The 20,272-nt window shown below is 39.6% G+C and overlaps 1 protein-coding gene and 1 pseudogene across 1 annotated transcript in view; one reads left to right on the plus strand and one right to left on the minus strand.

Moving 5' to 3' along the window:
* Positions 1–7,965: 7,965 nt before the first annotated feature.
* Positions 7,966–9,788, minus strand: LOC119536964 (annotated as a pseudogene).
* Positions 9,789–14,031: 4,243 nt separating this feature from the next.
* BTBD10 (BTB domain containing 10) overlaps positions 14,032–20,272 on the plus strand; it is a 210,319-nt gene continuing 204,078 nt past the window's right edge. Inside the window, 1 exon segment of the mRNA XM_037839913.1 lies at positions 14,032–14,178. The gene's annotated coding sequence lies outside the window, so the exon portion shown is untranslated.

Raw genomic sequence — 20,272 nt, forward strand, 5'->3', positions numbered from 1 at the left:
CAAATTGGAAAAGAAGAAGTAAAACTGTCATTGCTTGCAGATGATATGATCTTATATCTAGAAAACCCTGAGAAATCGACGATACAGCTACTAGAGCTAATAAACAAATTTAGCAAAGTAGCGGGATACAAGATTAATGCACATAAGTCAGTAATGTTTCTATATGCTAGAAATGAACAAACTGAAGAGACTCTCAAGAAAAAGATACCATTTTCATTAGCAACTAAAAAAATCAAGTACCTAGGAATAAACTTAACCAAAGATGTAAAAGACCTATGCAAAGAAAACTACATAACTCTACTAAAAGAAATAGAAGGGGACCTTAAAAGATGGAAAAATATTCCATGTTCATTAAATGTCATTAAAATGTCAATTCTACCCAAACTCATCTACAGATTCAATGCAATCCCAATCAAAATTCCAACAACCTACTTTGCAGACTTGGAAAAGCTACTTATCAAATTTATTTGGAAAGGGAAGATGCCTCGAATTGCCAAAGACACTCTAAAAAAGAAAAACGAAGTGGGAGGACTTACACTCCCTGACTTTGAAGCTTATTATAAAGCCACAGTTGCCAAAACAGCATGGTATTGGCACAAAGATAGACATATAGATCAATGGAATCGAATTGAGAATTCAGAGATAGACCCTCAGATCTATGGCCGACTGATCTTTGATAAGGCCCCCAAAGTCACTGAACTGAGTCATAATGGTCTTTTCAACAAATGGGGCTGGGAGAGTTGGATATCCATATCCAAAAGAATGAAAGAGGACCCCTACCTCACACCCTACACAAAAATTAACTCAAAATGGACCAAAGATCTCAATATAAAAGAAAGTACCATAAAACTCCTAGAAGATAATGTAGGAAAACATCTTCAAGACCTTGTATTAGGCGGCCACCTCCTAGACTTTACACCCAAAGCACAAGCAACAAAAGAGAAAATAGATAAATGGGAACTCCTCAAGCTTAGAAGTTTCTGCACCTCAAAGGAATTTCTCAAAAAGGTAAAGAGGCAGCCAACTGAATGGGAAAAAATTTTTGGAAACCATGTATCTGACAAAAGACTGATATCTTGCATATATAAAGAAATCCTACAACTCAATGACAATAGTACAGTCGGCCCAATTATAAAATGGGCAAAAGATATGAAAAGACAGTTCTCTGAAGAGGAAATACAAATGGCCAAGAAACACATGAAAAAATGTCCAGCTTCTCTAGCTATTAGAGAGATGCAAATTAAGACCACAATGAGATACCATCTAACACCGATTAGAATGGCTGCCATCAAACAAACAGGAAACTACAAATGCTGGAGGGGATGTGGAGAAATTGGAACTCTTATTCATTGTTAGTGGGACTGTATAATGGTTCAGCCACTCTGGAAGTCAGTCTGGCAGTTCCTTAGAAAACTAGAAATAAAGTTACCATTCGATCCAGCGATTGCACTTCTCGGTATATACCCGGAAGATCGGAAAGCAGTGACACGAACAGATATCTGCACGCCAATGTTCATAGCAGCATTATTCACAATTGCCAAGAGATGGAAACAACCCAAATGTCCTTCAACAGATGAGTGGATAAATAAAATGTGGTATATACACACGATGGAATACTACGCGGCAGTAAGAAGGAACGATCTCGTGAAACGTATGACAACATGGATGAACCTTGAAGACATAATGCTGAGCGAAATAAGCCAGGCACAAAAAGAGAAATATTATATGCTACCACTAATGTGAACTTTGAAAAATGTAAAACATATGGTTTATAATGTAGAATGTAGGGGAACTAGCAATAGAGAGCAATTAAGGAAGGGGGAACAATAATCCAAGAAGAACAGATAAGCTATTTAATGTTCTGGGGATGCCCAGGAATGACTATGGTCTGTTAATTTCTGATGGATATAGTAGGAACAAGTTCACAGAAATGGTGCTATATTAGGTAACTTTCTTGGGGTAAAGTAGGAACATGTTGGAAGTTAAGCAGTTATCTTAGGTTAGTTGTCTTTTTCTTACTCCCTTGTTATGGTCTCTTTGAAATGTTCTTTTATTGTATGTGTGTTTTCTTTTTAACTTTTTTTTCATACAGTTGATTTAAAAAAGAAGCAAAAGTTAAAAAAAAAAAAGAAAAACAAGGAAAAAAAGATGTAGTGCCCCCTTGAGGAGCCTGTGGAGAATGCAGGGGTATTCGCCTACCCCACCTCAATGGTTGCTAACATGTCAACAGACATAGGGGACTGGTGGTTTGATGGGTTGAGCCCTCTACCATAGGTTTTACCCTTGGGAAGACGGTTGCTGCAAAGGAGAGGCTAGGCCTCCCTATGGTTGTGCCTAAGAGCCTCCTCCCGAATGCCTCTTTGTTGCTCAGATGTGGCCCTCTCTCTCTGGCTAAGCCAACTTGAAAGGTGAAATCACTGCCCTCCCCCCTACGTGGGATCAGACACCCATGAGAGTGAATCTCCCTGGCAACGTGGAACATGACTCCCGGGGAGGAATGTAGACCTGGCATCGTGGGACGGAGAACATCTTCTTGACCAAAAGGGGGATGTGAAAGGAAATGAAATAAGCTTCAGTGGCAGAGAGATTCCAAAAGGAGCCGAGAGGTCACTCTGGTGGTCACTCTTACGCACACTTTAGACAACCCTTTTTAGGTTCTAAAGAATTGGGGTAGCTGGTGGTGGATACCTGAAACTATCAAACTACAACCCAGAACCCATGAATCTCGAAGACAATTGTATAAAAATGTAGCTTATGAGGGGTGACAATGGGATTGGGAAAGCCAATAAGGACCACACTCCCCTTTGTGTAGTTTATGGATGGATGAGCAGAAAAATAGGGGAAGGAAACAAACAGACAAAGGTACCCAGTGTTCTTTTTTACTTCAATTGCTCTTTTTCACTCTAATTATTATTCTTGTTATTTTTGTGTGTGTGCTAAGGAAGGTGTCAGGGATTGATTTAGGTGATGAATATACAACTATGTAATGGTACTGTGAACAATTGAAAGTGCGATTTGTTTTGTATGACTGCATGGTATGTGAATATATCTCAATAAAATGATTAAAAAAAAAAGAAAGAAATCAAAACCTTTTTTTCTTCTAAAAAGCCACATAATGAAACCACTAATGAAACTTAACAATCTACTTCACATTGAAGTGGGACATATCCAAAAGGAGCATCTTCAACTTCAATGAGGTGAAAGTGCACTAAGAAGATTGTTTGCATTTGCTGCATTTGGGATTTGTATGGTTATTTGGTGTGCCAGTTTGGATGTATTATGTCCCCCAAAATGCCAATATCTTTTTTGTTTTTTTTAAACTTGGTAATCCAGGTGTTTTTTTTTTTTAATTTTGAAATAAATTCAAAGTTATGGGAACAGTTGCAAAAACAATACTAACCCCATACACAGAATTCCATCATACCCTGACTCCCCTCCCCCGATAGCTCAATCCACCAACTTGAACCTGCCGTCACATCGCTATTTCTTTCCCTCCCTCCCTCCCTCCCTGCCTATCTATGATCCATCATCTATTGCTCTGTCTTCTGAACATATGAGAGCTGGCTGCGCACATCCTTGAACATATGCTATATGCATATTCCCATGAACAAGAACATTCTTTTATGCAATTCCATTAAGCACAGCTAAGAAGTACAAGAGATTCAACAATGATATGAAGCTTACATTCTTTATTTCCTTTACCTTATGTCTCAACTGTGTCCCTTTGAGTCACCTGTCCTCTATCCTCCAATCCCATTCAAGTTCATCCTTGGCATTCAATTGTCATCTATTTAGACTGTCTTTTTTTTTTTTTTTTTTCCCAATTGTGGAAACATATATACAGCCTAAATCTTCCCATTCCACCCCCTCCCTAGCCTTCCATTAGTGGGATTAATCACATTTAGAATGTTATAATGCTCTTTCCCACCATCCATTACTAGAAATTTCCATTCACTTCAAACAGCAACCCTACACTCATTTCTTAACTCCCCATTGCCCGTTCCCCCATTTCTCTTAACCCAAACTCTAGTTTTCATCTCTATGGTTATATTCTCTAATAATTTCTTTGTGTTTACTGTGGAGCTTAAAATTAACCTCTTAAATCCATAGCAATCTTGTTTTTCTTTGATACCACCTTCACTTCAATAGGACACATAAACTATGTTCCTATACTCCTCCATTCCCCCACCTTTATATAGTTGTCTAAAATTACGTATTTTACATTGAGTTCAAAACCACTGATTTGTCATTAGAGTTCGTGTATTTTATATCATGTAGGAAGTAAATAGTGGAGTTACAGTTCAAAAATTATTGACTTCTATTTGTATTCCATTGTGGCTGGAGAATGTGCTTTGAGTATATTCATTTTTTTTTTTTTTTTAAATTTCTTGAGGCTTGTTTTATGTCCCAGCTTATGTTCCTTTCTGGAGAAAGATCCGTGATCACTGGAGAAAAATGAGTGTCCTGGTGATTTGGGATGTAAGATACTATATATGTCTGTTAAAATTCTCTATATCTTTTTCTCCTTTCTATGCTTTTCTGTTGGTAGGGCTCCCTCTAGTATCAGAAGTAAGGCAGGTCTTTTATTGGCAAACTCTCTCAGCATTTGTTTGTCTGTGAAAAATTTAAGCTCTCCCTCAAATTTGAAGGAGAGTTTTGCTGGATAAAGTATTCTTGGCTGGAAATTTTTGTCTCTCAGAATTTTAAATATGTCATGCCACTGCCTTCTCGCCTCCATGGTGGCTGCTGAGTAGTCACTACTTAGTCTTATGTTGTTTCCTTTGTATGTGGTGAATTGCTTTTCTCTTGCTGCTTTCAGAACTTGCTCCTTCTCTTCAGTATTTGAGAGCCTGATCAGAATATGTCTCGGAGTGGGTTTATTTGGATTTATTGTATCTGGAGTTTGCTGGGCATTTATGCTTTGTGTATTTATATTGTGTATAAGGTTGGTGAAGTTTTCCTCAACAATTTTTTTGAATACTTTTTCTAGACCTTTACCCTTCTCTTCCCCTTCTGGGACATCAATGAGTCTTAAGTTTGGATGTTTTATTTTATCTACTGTATCCCTGAGATCCATTTCAATTTTTCGATTTTTTTCTCCATTCTTTCTTTTGTTCTTTCATTTTCTGCTCTGTGGACTTCTAGGACACTGAGATGTTGTTCAGCTTCCTCTAGTCTTGTATTGTGAATATCCAGAGTCTTTTTAATTTGGCCAACAGTTTCTTTTATTTCCATAAGATCTTCTATTTTTTTTATTTACTCTTGCAATGTCTTCTTTATGCTCTTCTAGGGTCTTCTTTATGCGGCTTATATCCTGGACCATAGTCTTCTTGACGTCCTTTAAATCCTTTGCCATGTTTTCGTTCCTCGATTGTAGTTCTTTGATTAATTGTGCAAGGTACAGTTTTTCTTCTGATATCTTGATTTGTGTGTTTGAAGTTGGATTCTTCATATCCTCTGGTTTTATCATATGCATTAAGATTTTCTGTTGTTTTTGGCCTCTTGGCATTTGCTTTGCTTGATAGGGTTCTTTCAAGTTGCAAAAAAAAAATTCCTATCTAATTTTTCAGAAACACAGTTTGGTGGCGTACACTTTCTCTGACTAACCAGCAGATGGCGTCTGTGAGTCACCTATACCCCTCAAGTCAGTTCTCCACCTTGTCCCTGCGGTGTGTGGGGAAATGATTCTTGTGGGGTTCAGTTGGGTGTGTTGCTGGAGCCGTCTGCCCTGAATGTGGGGCATGTGCACGGGTGGCCAGGGAGGAAGGACAGCTTTAATATTCAAATCCCCCAGGTTCCCAGAGATTCAAGGCTGCCGCAAGAGTCTAAGCCTTCATTTCATTTCAGCTCCAGACCCTCTCTCTCACTGTCACACAAACCACCGGACTTGGCGTAGTGTCCCTGGGTTCTCTGAGTGGGTACCCCCGCCCAGCCACGATCCTCCAGGACCTCTGCCGAGGGAACGCTGTGGTACTTCACAAGCGTTCGCCGTCCCTCAAGGGAAGCCCCGGGCCGCCGGCTGTGCCGGCTCGCTTTCAGCCTGATGCAAAGATGGCCGAATAGGGCGTCTCCACACCCCCCTCCTCACACAGTTCCTCCTTCCCAGCTCCAAGACAACTGGCGGGGCTCTGGGCTGTGGGCATGGCCCCGGGCAGGAGTTTATCCAGCCCTCCGGGGAGCCAGCTGCTAGCCGCGGGGTTTCATTCGGCTTCCGGCTCTCCCCTCCATTTCCCTGGCCCCAAGGTTATCTGCAGCGGGCTATCTTATAGGGCAGACACCAAGAGGCCGGCCCAGCCCCCTCTTGCTGTGTTTTACTGCATGGTTCCCACTATCGCTGCTGTAGCCACTCCTGGGTTTTTCCCTTTTTTTTTTTTTTTTTTTTATAAAAGAGCCCGTCAGTCTCCAAACGCTAAACCCCAGCTTCCCCAGACTGCCGCACGGCTGCGGGTCTTCCAGCCAGCTCACTCACTTGTTTCAGAATGCGGACTCCCGGTTTCACCAAGTATACGGCCCCTTTGAAACTAGCAGACCTCGTCCAGCTGGCGCATCGCTGTAACTGGTATTCTGGGTCACCCTCTGGTTTTTATCTAGTGTTTTTCACAAAGGTGTTTTTTCGCCCTGTCTCACCTAGCCACTATCTTAGTTTCTCGCCATTATCTTTAATGCAATCTTGTGGGGCAGACATATTAGTGTTGATTAGATTGGAATCCTTTGATTGAGTGTTTCAATGGAGATGTGACTCAATCAACTGTGAGTGAAATGTTTGATTGGATAATTTCCATGGAGGTGTTTCCCCGACGGTTCAGAGTGGGTGTTAATTGGATCACTGGAGTCATATAAAGGAGTTCACAGACAGAAGGACCCCAGAGCAACTGAGAGTGACATTCTGGAGAGACCTGCAGCCAAGAGAGACATTTTGAATAATGCACAGGAGCAGAGAGCTGCAGCTGAGAGACACATTTTGAAGAGAGCCATTGGAAGCCTACACGAACATTTTGAAGAAAGCTATTTTGAAACCAGAACTCTGGAGCAGACGCCAGCCACGTGCCTTCCCAGCTAACAGAGGTTTTCTGGATGCCATTGGTCATCCTCCAGTGAAGGTGCCCAATTGTTGATGCCTTACCTTGGACACTTTATGGCCTTAAGACTGTAACTGTGTAACCAAATAACCCCCCCCCCCTTTATAAAAGCCAATACATTTCTGGTATTTTGCATAACAGTAGTATTAGCAAACCGGAACATTTGGTAACATTGTTTAAGAACTAAACAATGGGTCTTAATGCAATCCTGTATATTGCATAAGAATATAATTTATACTATGTGAAAAAAATAAGATAGGACTTATCACTAGGAACCACAAAGACCAATCATCAATTTTTCAAGATCATGTTTCATGAGAAAACACTTAAATATGTGCAGCTATTTTCTTATGTTGAAAAGACTGAAAGATTAAAACATAGCAAATAATCAATATTAAATATTTCTGTTCACACTGAGAGACTATGTTTACAAAATGTCTTAACTACTAATAAGCCAATGTGTTGTGATACCAATATCTGTTAAAAAATTTAAGACCACGTTTCTGGCATGATAAAATCATGGCATTAAATCAGGGGTTTACATTCACATAAAATGCTGATGTTTGAAACCCATTCCACACCATTTTTAAAGCAAGAATATTTTTTAGTGTCTCTGATTTTTTTTTCTAGAATCATCACGTCATGTATGTATGAGTTATGCGTATATAAAATTTTAAAAGGTGAATACATATTTGTATGAATGCTAAACTGGAAATGTCTATGGAGTTGGCTAATTTATGTTCACTTTTTATTGTTTATAGATTTCTAATATTTTCTGCTCTGTATCATTTAAGCTTCCTTCATTTGAGTAAATTCACTAAATATTAAAAAGAAAAAAACATACATCAAGGCTGTCACTTATCTGTTAATGCTTAATAGTAGGTTTCTAAATCATAGCATCTCCTGTACGGAGCTGCTGTAATGAATGTAGAAGGCAGTCCAAAAAATAACTGCTGATAAACTGGGTCTCCATGATGAAACAATGAACAGCTAAAATCCATGAGTTCAGCCAGTTGCAGGAGTTGAACTTCCAATGGTTTATGCATTTTGATATTATGGAGAATTGGCAAACCCACAAGCAGGCTCTTTATTTGGTTACTGGGCCCTAGAACCTCTCATCCTGGAGGCACTTGGTAAGGCTAAACAGCTCAGAAAATATCAGTTCTTCAGAAAAAACATGACAATACTGCTGTTTTGACCTAAACTTAGAATCCAAATTCAGAGGTCCTCCTAATGAATTTTCATTAATTGCTTCATTAAGAGTCTTTAAAATTTCACCACCACAGAAAGGAGAATACTTTACATTTGGCAGTTTCTTTCCCTCTAAATATGCCATAAGTGACACTCGAGATTAGAAGCTGTCCCTTTCAAAAGAAAACGTTGCCCAGGATGTTATTCAGCATGTTCTTTGGCCAACTATTAAAGTATCCTTTAGCCACTTTATCTTTCATGAAGGAGTTTCCAGCATCTCCCTTTCATTACAGGTTTTTAAATATCTGGTCCGCTGCCCAAACCATTTCGTATTTGCACTACAACTAATATTATATTTTTTTACTAGCCAATTTTTCTGGAAAGAAGCTTCAGTGGAAATTTTCACAAGAAATATTTTATAGCACAGTTCCTTAAATTATTCAGCTTTGCTTGTTCTTCTTTTCCCATGCACTAAAACAGGCAAATGTTCTCAGAAATAGTCTCTAGCTGGTATTTATGAAAGGACACACAGTATTCTTCATGCCATTTAAGAAAAGATTCAGGAATCACATGATTGGGGGAAGAGAACCTTGCTGGTCATTTCAGTCCCAAAATTTAGCATCATCTTAGATAACAGAGGACACATGGCTTCTTGTCCCTTATAGTGGAGACATACCACATAGACTTCTGAGTTTCCTGCCTTGCTAGTAGTGGGCTTGAAAACATGGACTTGGTCAAAGGAACAGTTCAACAGGTACATCAGGCTTATGGAACAGTGTTCAAACAAAGTAAACATCTTCAGAACAAAAGAACCACCAACTCCAAGAGTTGTCAGAGCAATGACAACTTCACAGTAATGCAAAGAAGAGACTCAAGCATCTTGCTGACCTGGGTTTCCTTGACAATCAAAACTCCCATCTGCAGTGATCAAGCAAATGGTAGCTATGCTACTTATACAACTGTGAAGTCCAGTCAGATATTTCAGGGTCATTATATCAACAGTGTTATCTGGGCCAAAGTACTACCAATGCAAGGTATTTGCAATAATCCAGTCATCCATAATCATCATACGATTATCAGTTGCTTCATGGTATGGATTCAGAGTATTGGTTACCCAACTCCAATTCAGGGAAACAAATGGAATTTTAAGTAGTGATTGACATTACCTATAAAAGCTACAAGAGCTTCAGAAAGGTGTAGACAATTTAGTTTTCCATGCTGAAAAGCTTCCTGTGGAATAAAAGGAAAGCTGCACAAAATCTCATGAAACTTACACTATACTTGAGTACAAAGTTCAGCATTCACAGACTATCTCACCTGAGAAATTATTTTTCCAACTTTATTAGTGAAGGCAGTGTGCTCATGCCACTCATCCAGTTTCTTATCACTCAGTAGGTTTATTTGTTTACTTCATTTAGGGAGTGTATTAGTTAGGGTCTCTAGTGAAACAGAACAAGAGATATCTATGAATATAAGATTTTATAAAAGTGTCTCACACAACTGTGGGGATGCATGAGTCCAAATTCTGTAGGGCAGGCAGCAAACTGGCAACTCCAATGAAGGTGTTCGATGAAGTCGTCAGGGAGTGAACTGGCAACTCCGATACAGGTGTTCGATGAACTCCTTAAGAAATGCTTTGCTGGTTAGCTGAAGGAGTGAAGGTCCTCTATCTGTCTCACTTAAAAGTCTTCAACTGATTGGATTAAATCCAGCTGACTGAATTCTCTTATTGTGGAAGACACGCCCTTCGTTGATGTCATCAGTCACAGCCACAGCCAATTGACTGATGATTTAATAACCCAGCCTTCTGGTTTATTAACCAGCCACAAATGTCCTTGCAGTAACGGTTAGGCCAGTGCTTGCTTGACCAGACACCTGGACACCATCACCTGGCCGAGTTGACACATGAACCTAATCATCACAGGGAGTTCTTCAAATCAAGAAATGCATTAAATTTCTTGTGGTCACTGGTGAAAATCTCACTTGCATCTGGTGACTGCCACTCATTATTAAGTGGCTTACCATAAGAAAAATTCTTGGCAAAGAGTTAAAAAGCGTCAGCAAGAACATCTGGACTAAACATCTCAGAACTTGCTATCTGATGAACTGAAGGCTTACTCATTTTCAAAATAAATTAAAATCTTTGCTCATGACCACCTTGGGCCACTGGGTCAAGTGAGAGGGCACTTTATTTGATTTCCTCACACGAGGGGCCATGCTCTATTTCCGCCCTCTGGAGCTGCTTCCTGTGTTGGTTGCCCCTTGGGTCTGCAAAGTCCCTGGGCACTGGAGAGGGAGGCCATGCACTCAGAGTCCTGGAAGGAGGCCAGGACCCACCTTCATGGCACCAGGAGCAGAACAAATGCCAATCTGGATCATGCTGCCACCAAGGGCAGCCCAAGCCAAATTCATTCTTTTGCATGTGGATATCCAATTGTCCCAGAACTGTCTGCCAAAAAGATAATTTCCCCATTGAATTGTCTTTATACCATTAATGAAAGTCAGTTGACCATAAATGTGAGGGTTTATTTCTGGATTCTCAATTCTATTCCACTGATCTAAATGTTTAGTGTTATGCCAGTACCATGGTGTCTTGATTACTGTAGCTTTGTAGTAAAATTTAAAATCTAGAGGTATAAGTCTACCAACTTTGTTCTTTCCTTTTAAAATTCTTTTGGCTATGCTAGGTTCTTTGCATTTCCATATAAATTTTAGGATCAACTTTTCAATTCCCACACAAAAAAAGCCTGTTAAAGGTTTGAGAATTTACTCTATTGCAAGTTAATTGTGGAAAGTCTGAAGATTTCTCCTATTGCAGCCTAACAAGTTACAGAAAAAATTTTCAGACCCCGGTTTTAACCTAAATTTCAGGCCCCCTTATGTCCCAATTCCAACTTACTTTTCTCTCATTACTTCCTATTGATTCCTTTTAACTGCTTAGCCATTTATACACCTTTGTTGGTCTCTCTATAGGAATGCCCTTTTCTACTATGTCTTCATGTATGAATCCTGTTTATTCTTTAAGGTCCCAGATCAAACATCCTTGCCTTTCCCTCTCCTGCTCTTTCTTCATCTCTCTAGTGAGAAGTAATTTTTCCTATCTCTGACTTTCCATAGCACATTAACTCTATGATCCAACTTGTTTTCCTTCATATTTGTTATTTAATTATACAGCTCATTTTTATTAGAAGATTCTGCATATTATAATGTCTGTATCTCCCGTAGTATTCTTCCAGGTCTTGATCAATAAATGTAATTACTGAATAAAATATGTGAATAAGGTGGGGTAAGATATAGAGTTCTTTCTGTATGTGTCTATTTGTGATTTTCCTATTCCTACAATGAGGTGGCAGTGCTCAAACTTTTTTTAAATAGGATTCTGGATCTATGGATTATCATTAATTTGTTGATCAAGTATTCAAGAAGTCGTCTTTCTTATTTATTCTATGCCTTGAAACAATCTTGCATTAGCAAGATTGTGCAATAACATAGGCAACTAAAGGAACTTGTTTGTCTGTTGTTTCAAATGAATCTTCTATTTCTGTATTGCCCTCTTAGGTACATGCCTTGGTATCATGGAAGAGACATTCATTAAGGGTCTGAACCTTAGCCCCTTTAGTCAGTAAGCTAGCATTTGTAAATTATTGTGCAGAGCAGATTTGTGATGGTCACCAGTGGTGTTACCTACCAGATGTATAGCTACTACCAACACTCCCAGTATAATATTTGGATGTTTTTTTTTTTTTTAAAAGCAAAGGACAGTGGAAATTTTAGTAGATTTTCTTATTGTTGTTGTTTTTGTCTTAAAGAATAACAGAATGAACTAAGCCCTAGATTCCTCAAAGCAGGATAAGATGGTTTGAACAGATTCTACCATAGAACAAAGTTCCCATTATTTTCCCTAAAATCTGTCACTGATATGATTCTTCCATAATTTCCTAGGAAATTCCTTGAACTTGGACTAGAACTTGTGAATTATGCCCAGGAGAGCACTTGATCGATGCACAGCATGATTAAAACTATTCGGTTTTTATTTTCCTATTAAGTGATGGGTTTTTTTTGATGTGCTGAGAGTAGGGTGAGCCAAATGAAAACTATAGTACAGAGAAATACAATCATGTAAATAACGAGTCTAAAGGGAGACTGGTGGAAGATTTCTAGTGGAATAACAGGCTTTCTTTACAAAGTGATAGCTTTTACTTTTATTTTTTTGATGGCTTCTATTTTGATATGGGGAAATGTTTCTTGTCTCACAGGCTTCACTACCTCTAATTTGGACTACAGAATTACTTCCCTCAGGCCTAGCTGACAGGAGAAAATTTTGATAATAAATTAAGATTGGTGAGGTTTTTGTTGTTGTGTTTTTTGTATTTTTGCCTGAGAATTTTCTTGAAGTTTCTCCATGAGATAACCTGTTTGTATTGCAAAATTTCTACCAGATTGCTTTTCTAACTCAGAATTCTTCAAAGATTGACAATTTAGAATATTACAATTTAGAATAATATTAATATGTACTAATATATTATATAACGATAATGACATGGTATGACAATAACCTCTGTTTCCCTTAGTCCTCTGACATTTAAGTGTCCTTAGGGGAGGAAGAGGATGCTCACTACCCTAGAAGTGTCCAGCTCAACAGCTCACCTCTTTACCATAAACGCTGACTTAGAAAACATACTGGATATCAAACATGGGAGCCAGGGAATTTTCTTTTCTGAACTAAACAGCGATTAAAGGTTTTTCAACAAAGTTTTACAGGCAAAATCTGTTTTCATACCAAATCACTCAAACCAGGTCCTCTTCCTCTTTGCTAGCTCTGCTCGCAACGCCCTTCCCGCTCTCCTCAAAACTCGGGAACTCTTATTCATTCTTCAAGATCCAGCTCAAACGGAACTCGCTGGTGGATTCCTCAACATGGCAAGGAGAGCTGGTTACTTACTCTCTGCTCCCACAGATCACTACGAACAGCCGGGGTTTTAGGACAAAGTAATGCGGATATTTATTTTTGTGTCGGTCTCGTCCCCAGGCTGTGAACTTCGAGGCAGAGACGGCGTCTTTTTTTTTTTTTTTTTTTTTTTTCAGGTTTCTAATCTTCCAGCATTGTGGCACACGGTAGGCTCGGTAATGATGAATGACTGAGACTACATTACTTGGCAACCAGGGTGCAGATCCCAGCCGGGTTACTCTCGAAGTTCCACTGAACCGCCAAATCGCAGGAGTTTCGGCTAGTATATCGGTTCCCGCCAAACAAGCGTTCAAAAATATGCAGCTGTGTACACTAGGAAACAGACTCATGACTACTCTCATGACTACCGCCTTTTCTAAAGCCGCATCGGTCAACGTCGCCTAGTCGAGCCGACAGGAGCGATTTTGGAGCTTGCTCTGTTGAGGCAAACGCTCTCCCTGAGCAAACTGAGTCCCAGGAGTAGTATTCAACTCCGGTCTGGAGACTGTCCGCTTTTTTCTAACAGCAACAGGAAGTCAAGGGGGAAACGTAGGATTCAAATGTTTGGGGGTAACTGCTGGCAGCCACTCAGGGTCAAGGTTCCCTGTCGACCAGGGCCCAGGTCTACGAGGAAAGGTCGCGCAACAACTTCCTCTCAGCACCACCACATCGTAGGTAGAATGCCTAGTCCAGGCTTCAGCACCCACCATCCCCCGGCGATCGGCGCTCCGCCCACTTCGTGCAGAATGCTCCCATTATCGCGAGAAGTCAGTAGCCTCGCCTTTTCGGGTTGCGAGCTCTCGCGAGAACAGGCTGTGAAGCCGGCCTGTAGCCTGCTGGGGCGGCTCTGATATCCGCCGCCACAGCCACCCGCTGAGCCTTTCCGTTGAGGAGGAAGCGGAGGTGTCGCGGACCCTGGCCTTTGCCTGGCTCCTCAGTGGATACTCAAGGGGACTACAGGTTCGAGGGTGACTGGACTTAGCTGGGGAATTCGGTGGGCGCGGTGCTGGAGGCTTAGCTTGGCGGGGGCGGAGGAGGGAAGGGGGCGGAGGGCGAATCTGGGAATGAGAGGCGGATTCTCCCTCCGCTGATGGTCTGGGGGTCAGGGAGCCTGCTAAGGCATGGTAGGTGGGGCTCTGGGCTCCGGCCGCTGGCGCTCAATTCGGAGCGGCAGAGATGGGACTTGGATTTTGGGGCGCTGCTTTTGGGTTCGGGAGTCCGGAGGCCTTTCCCCAGGGATGAAGGCGTTACTCTCATCCCTCTTCTGGGCACAGAGTAACCCGTGCCCCGCCCCTTGCCTGTCATATCTGGGCCAATGCAGCAATATCCTGGGGAGGGCGCATCACAATAGGGTTAAGGTGACAGGTAGAGTTTCCCTTTGGGTGAAGGGGAGTGAGACGCCAATGATGTGCTGCGCGGTTTTATTCTCTAACAGTATCACGTATGGCAAAGCTGTGTTTTCCCTAAACTTGCACAGAAAAGGTTATTTTTTCCTTTTTAAGACTCAAGTCTCTTAACATCCTTTCTCCTTGGGAATGGGGTGGGGGAGGTGAGACATTGTTTAGTAATTTGTTAGTGTGGAGCAATGTGAGCATCCCTGGGCTTCACAGATTTTGGACTTTTCTCCTCGGTATTTTGAATCCGTGATGCAAAATCACTAGTCCAGACATGCTAAAGACAGAGCCTTATCTGCTTGTCAGTTTGTGCACTTTGCAAATAACAACTTGAAAAGCTGTATATATTTTTTATCTCGAGGCTTGTAATTTAAATTAGCAACCTGAATGAAGCAAAACATTTATTTTATTTAGACAGCTACACAGATTTGATCAAGATATTTTATTGAGGGGTTTAGGGATAAATTTTGACTAAAAGAGGCCATTGAAATTAGGATAAGAGTTATAATAAGGTATGCAACTGTGAGGACCAAAAGGAATTCTGAACTGGAGAGCCCATCAGGACAGAAGTCCAGGTCTTGAAACTGAGGACTCTGTTTGTCATTTGAATGTAAAGCAGAAAGCAGTAGAAAATATCTGTGAAACTATTTGATGGTGAATTAAGACTGTTAAAAAGCGTCTGAGGAGAACTATTTTTAAATGTGTACATGTGCTTCCCTAACATCTGTCAGAGTTTATGACCTAACTGCTGTTCTTCTACATCAGGAGGAAGTGAGAAGAGAGTTTCTAAAGCATGAAGTGTGGTAAGGAACCACGGAATAGCATAGCGTTCTATCAGGAAAGCTTTTAGTGTCTCAACAGTCTTTTTGAGTGCTTTCACCCTTTTTTCTCACTAAAAAAGCTTTACAGATGGATTTTTTACCCTCAGTATGCCAAACCTCCACTGGTTTGACTTTTTTCTTTATTGCTCTTTCTTTCCTTCTAAGACTTGTGAAGTTATTGTTATCTATGGAGTTGCATGTTGCTGTGGTCTGCTTTGTGGCTTTTTACGCTTGGATGACTTAGTGAAATGTTGGAAGTGATCTGGAAAAAATTATGCACTTTTCAAAGTAATAAGTACTAGGCCTTCAGGTACTAGGCAGATAATGAAAACCAGTGAAATGTACTAGAGAGTTTATGCCTCATCTAGGAGGGACATCCAGTTTTCATGTCCATCTCATGAACATGAATATGGGCCCAATGTTGCCATATCTTTGGCTTCTCAAGAGAACACAGGAAATTTAGATTTGTGTTTGCAGGCTCTTGATTTTTAAAATATTGACAACTAATTAAAAAAATAAAAAATAACATCAGTTGGCCCAACTGAACCCATCTGTAGTTGTATCCTGCTCACCATTTTAGGACTTCTGTTATAGGTCAAAATTTATACATTTAACAATTGCAAAAAAAAAGGGGATTTAAAACAGTATGCTAATTAGCTTGGAATTTCAAACCTAGGAGGACTTGGAAAAATGTCAAGTCTAATTGAAACCAGTAGATACGTTTAATAGCCTTTAAATATATTAGGACAGATTGAACCAGTAATTGCTGTTAATATTTTAATTGTGGAAAAACTGAAAAAAAAAAGCTCTCAATGTTTATGACTTAAGAACTGAGAGTTTTGAGCAAGGCTAGTTTATAGGTATCTTGTAAGGGAGCACTTTATTGTACTTGCAACTAATACATAAAATGCAACCCGGGAGACCCATTACAACTTATCTCAGGTTTTGAATGATTAATGTTTGCTCCGTCATCCCACATTGTCTCTAGGCATTGATTTTTGTTGTTGTTTACTTTTTACTTTGAAATACTTTAAAATTTACAGGACAGTTACAGACATTATACGAATCCCATACAGAAAACACCAACATACCCCTACCCTCCCAGATACCCAGAGCCACCAATTCTAACATCTTGCCACACTTTATAAATCAATCAATCAGTCGATCTCTCTATCTGATGTCTATCTGCTTATCGATCCATTTTCTGAACATTTGAGTGTAGGTTGTATACATTATGCTCCTTGAACATTTAATACTGCCATGTACATTTCTTAAGAACAAGCATATTTACTTATGTAACCACCTTAAATGCAGTTACCAAGTTCAAGAAATTTAACATTGAGATAAAGCTTATAGTCTATATTTCAGTTTTTCAGTATGTCCCAATAATATCCCTTGAGCCTTTTCTCCTCATTCCCTAGTTCCCATCCAGGATCATGTATTGCATTTCATTATCATTGTCTCTTAACTTGCTCCTTCCTTCCTGCCTGCCTGCCTGCCTGCCTGCCTTCCTGCCTTCCTCCCTCCCTCCCTCCCTCCCTTCCGATCTCCATATCCCAGTTATAACGTTTGGTGGGATTAATCACTTTCCCTATGATGCTGTATTCTCACCACCTTCTGGTACTAAAACTTTCCCATCTCCCCAAACAGAAATTCTGCATCCATTTTGCATTAACCTCCCCACCACCACCTGCCCTGCAACCTAGACTCTAATTTCTGCGTCTCTCAGTTTGCATGGTCCTTAAGTTTTAACACCCTAAATCTATAACAGTCTTGTTTTAGGCATTGATTTTTACTGGAAGCAATATTGATCTCTTGGATTTTATTCCCTGGTGGGTGGGAGGTGGGGAGGAAGGAGGATAGAAAGAAATGGAATGGGGAAAGTGTGATGTGAAGCAGGCACTCTCGTGCCTCTTTCTTACACTGTTCATTAAAAGATTGATTTGGGTTAACTAGTCTCTCTTGTAAGAATGGGTACTTTCAGTGATTAAGTACAGTGCCTTAAACATAGCAGAGCTTAATGACATTTGTGGAATTGAACCCTGTGGACTAAACCACAGTAACCCATTAGTGTGAAGTACTTTATCACATCATCTCATTCATACTTAATTGAACTGTAGGGAATGGGAGTTTTAGAGGTCAGACCTCAGTAAGAGGTGGACCTTAGGCATAGAGAGGGTAAAGTGAGGGTCCTGTCTTGAGGATAAGGATAAGAGAGGAGGCTAGATGAGAGAGAGTTCTGAAAAGAAAGGTGAAATGGCTAAGTATCCTTTGGTCTACTGTGCAGTTTGACAAAGAGCTCTGCCTTTGACAACTAAATTTATCCTAATTTGTGCAGAGACTACAAAGAATGCTAGTTGTTGATCAGTACTGCTTTGGGAATTTGCAGACTTGATTGTCTTCCTTTTAGCCTAGTCTTCTCAAGTCAAGCTAGTCTAAGGTCTCTTCATCCGGTCCTTGTCTGTCTGCCTGGTGTAGAAAGTGAACATCTTTTTGAGATGTTCCTGTTTGAGAATTTTAAAAATGTTTCTGAAGAATCTGTTGTATATTTATGGAGATTGCATTTGTTGAAAGAGTAACCATAATTTTCTTCTCCCCATATTTGTACCTTGTCTTATAAAATCAGAAGTTCTTTCCCGGAGGTAGCTTTTCCCCTTCTTTCCATCCCTGAGAAGCCTTCCCGAGGGATTATTGATTGCTTACCTGGTAGGTGGGTCTGGGAGAAATAATTGAGTATATTTTTGCTCATTAACTTCTAATTCTTTTTCTGGAGCCCCTCATTCTTAGGATATACATTCTCCACTCCTCGGTGTATGGTAGGTTTCTTTGAACAGATGGTCCCCATTTCATGGAGAAGGAAACGGAACACCTGCAGTCCTGGCTGGATAAGTTTAATTTAGAATTGAAGTAATAAGAAGCTTTTTTCTACCACTCGTTTCAGGTTTATTTTTTTGGGGGGGGGGGGCGGGGCGTGCTTTTCTTTATAAGAAGTGGTGGGTTTATAGAACAATCATAAATAAATACAGGATTCCGATACACCACCCCACAGTCAACACCTTATATTGGTGTGGAACATTTGTTACGTTTTATGATAGCACATTTTTATAATTGTACTATTAATTAAAGTCCAAGGTTTCAATTAGGATTTACTGTTTGTGTAGTGTTCTGTGGATTTTTTTAAAAAATTTTTGTTCTCTTACATTTATGTAATCTAACATTTTCCCTTTTAATCATATTCAGATACATATTTCAGTGCTGTTATTTGCGTTCGCAGTGTTGTATTACCATTACCACCATCCATTACCAAAACATTACCATTGTTCCAAATAGGAGCCCTGCACATTTTAAGCCTTAACTTGCCGTTCCCTATTGCAACCTGTTCCCTGGTAGCCTACATTCTAGATTCTGATTCTGAGAGTTTGCTTATTGGAATTTTTATTTCAAAACAGTGAAATCATACAATATTTGTCCTTTTGAGTCTGGCTTATTTCACTCAATGTAATGTCTTCACAGTTCATCCATGTTGTTGCATGTATCAGGACTTCATTCTTTTCTATAGCTGAATAATATTCCATTATATGTATATACTGCATTTTATTTTCCATTCATTGCTTGATGGACACTTGAGTTGCTTCCATCTTTTGGCAATTGTGAATAATGCTGCCGTGAACATCGGTGTGAAAATATCTGTTCGAGTCCCTGCTTTCAATTCTTAACTTTCTGAGGAACCACCAAACTGTCTTCCACAGTGACTGTACCATTTTACATTGCCATTAGCAATGAATGACTGTTGCTAGTTCTCCATATCCTCTCCAACACTTGTTATTTTCCACATTTTTGATAGCAGCCATTCAAATGGGTGTGAAATGATATTTCATTGTGGTTTTGATTTGCATTTCCCTGATGGCTAATAACATTGAGCATCTTTTTGGGTGCTTTCTGGCCTTTGGATATCTTTTTTGGAGAGATATCCATTTAAGACTTTTGTCCATTTTTAAATTGGGTTGGTTGTTTTTTTGTTGTTAAGTTGAAGGTTTTCTTTATATATTGTGGATGTTAATCCTTTATTGTTTATGTTTTTTTCCAAATATTTTATCCCATTGTAAAGGTTGTTGTTTTACTTTCATGATAAATTCCCTTGAGAAGCAAAGTTTTTGATTTTGCTGAGGTCCCATTTACCTCTTTTTTCTTTTGTTTCTTGTGCTTTGGGTGTAAAGTCTAAGAAACCTTTGCCTAATACAAGTTCTTGAAGATGTTTCCCTGTGTCTTCTTCTAGGAGTTTGATAGTTTGAGCTCTTATATTAAGGTCTTTAATCCATTTTGAGTTGATTTTTCTGTATGGTGTGAGGTAGGGGTCCTTTTTTTTTTTTGCAAATGGAGATCCAGTTTTCCCACCACTGTTTGTTGGAGACTATTCTTTCCTGATTGAGTAGTCTTTTATACCTTGTCAGAAATCAGTTGGCTGTAAATGTGAGGGTTGATTTCTGAGCTCTTAATTCTTTTCTATTGGTCTATATGTCCTTGTGCCAGTACCATGTTGTTTTGATTACTATGGCTTTGTAATAAGTTTTAAGATTGGGGTGTGCATCCTTTAACTTCATTCTTCTTTTATAGGATGGCTTTACCTATTTGGGGCCCATTACCCTTCCATATAAATTTGATGATTGGCTTTTCCATTTCTGTGAAGAACATTGTTGGAACTGTGATTGAGATTGCATTGAATCTATAAATTGCTTTGGTTGTTATTGACATCTTAACGATATTTAGTCTTCCAGTCAATGAACACAGAATATCCTTCCACTTATTTAGCTCTTTTAAAATGTCTTTTAGCAATGTTTT

This window comes from Choloepus didactylus, chromosome 6 (assembly GCF_015220235.1).
Source record: "Choloepus didactylus isolate mChoDid1 chromosome 6, mChoDid1.pri, whole genome shotgun sequence".
NCBI classification, from domain to species: domain Eukaryota; kingdom Metazoa; phylum Chordata; class Mammalia; order Pilosa; family Megalonychidae; genus Choloepus; species Choloepus didactylus.